Raw genomic sequence first — 1,710 nt, forward strand, 5'->3', positions numbered from 1 at the left:
CTGTAGAGAGTGCAGAAGCAGTTCCCAAAAATGCAGATATCAATTGGTTTTTATGACTGGAAAGGGTTAAAAAAAAAAAACAAGGTAATGTTTCAGTCTGGCTCAGGAATTTGTGAATTCCAGCATCTGTTTTCAGTGTTGGGAAGAATTAATTTATCAGACAAAACATGCCATTCTCAAGCTGCTGAAAATTTCTGCAATATAATCTCAGCTAATCCATTCAATCCCTTATAATCCCAATGAAACCCCCGCAGGGGTCAAGTCTGCCAGGATTTGCATAACGGGAGCTTGACAATGAGGAAAGACAGGACATTTGGCATTTTGCCTGAATTATTGAAGTCCAGTTACAGAGGTAGTGAGTGCAGTTACCGTTGGGATATTTTACCTGCGTCAGATTCCCGACCTCACTATTAAAAAGGTCGGAATGGTGTTTCGTAGGCACTGTGTGCCGTTCCCTCGGAGGGACATTACAACAGGTGTCCAGTCTGGTAGCGTTAGATAGTGGAGGTTAATGATCCTACGGTGTCCTTAGCGAAGAGTATACAAGTTATCCCTGACATTCTTAACGAATTGCTAATTCCAACTCAAACGACCTCCCGTCGAATGTCAGGTCTGGGCAGCCGGTGAGTGAAAGATTTGGGCCAAAAACTCACCCCAGCCAACTCACCCACTAAGGAGGTGGGAATCAAGAGGTGGTGGAGATCTATTGCAAATTATACATTGATGCTGTTATCATCACAAACAAATACAATCCTCCTCAGAAGGGTGTGGCTCATGGAAGCTCCACCCACCATTCAGGAAAAATTTTTGAAGTGACATCTGAACTCAATATTCACCATTAATCTACCGAACATCAACACATATGAAGTTATCAAATAGTAACAAATGTTTCGGTAATCCTTGAACCAAAACATTGTCAAATAAATAAATAAATAAATAAAAAGAACAAAATGCCCCCAACGTTTCGGACATAGCACGAATTACAAATACCATAGTCAATCAATACCAGCAGGTGCATGAATCGATTAATATCTTATTAAGCTCACCATTCGTGTGATGTTGGCTAGCTTAAGATCTTGGGTTTTTGAGTTCAAGCCGCTGTTTTTTAACCATTGAATTAACACCAGGTGGGTTGATTCACCTGTCACCCTTCTGAGGTTGGCAAAATGTGCATCAGTTTTCTGGTAACAAGGGCATCGATTGCATCAGTGGCATTGCTGCACCCCCAGAAAATGATGCAGCCAAGCAGTCATAGGCTGCACACGAATAAATAAATAAACAAACAAATAAATAAATAAAGCTTGCTATTCTTGCAGCATTGGCCAACTTTTGTAAAAAGATACCATGTGTTCTACAATATCACAATCCACTTTCCATGTCTATCTGAAGCAGAATAAGCTCAGCAACGGCATTTTGTTTGCGCGTTTCGTGGAACTTCGTGGATAATTTTAACTCGAGGGATGATGACTCAGAAGCAGGCCGCAGCATAAACTGAGCAACGGCAAACCCCAACTTTAACATACGGTAACAAATTATTAGAAAACAGCTTTTGTTGTGTTCATTCGTCCCCTTAGTCTCCCGACAGCGGAAGGGTCACCCCGTTGATTCATCCTCCTCACTTCAGTATTTCAAATGTGCTGCCCATCACGACCTCGTGTGCTCATCTATGCCCATCTTCGACACAAGCTGATTCTTTCCCCTTCTGTTCCT

General features: G+C 41.8%; 1 protein-coding gene across 6 annotated transcripts in view; it reads right to left on the bottom strand.

The window, feature by feature from the left end:
* The window catches only part of LOC147025528 (poly(U)-specific endoribonuclease-like), a 106,339-nt gene that overhangs the window by 138 nt on the left and 104,491 nt on the right, over window positions 1-1,710 (bottom strand). The window lies entirely within an intron of this gene.

This window comes from Eptatretus burgeri, chromosome 6 (genome assembly GCF_056783735.1).
Source record: "Eptatretus burgeri isolate ZD-2024b chromosome 6, Ebu_testis_v1, whole genome shotgun sequence".
NCBI classification, from domain to species: domain Eukaryota; kingdom Metazoa; phylum Chordata; class Myxini; order Myxiniformes; family Myxinidae; genus Eptatretus; species Eptatretus burgeri.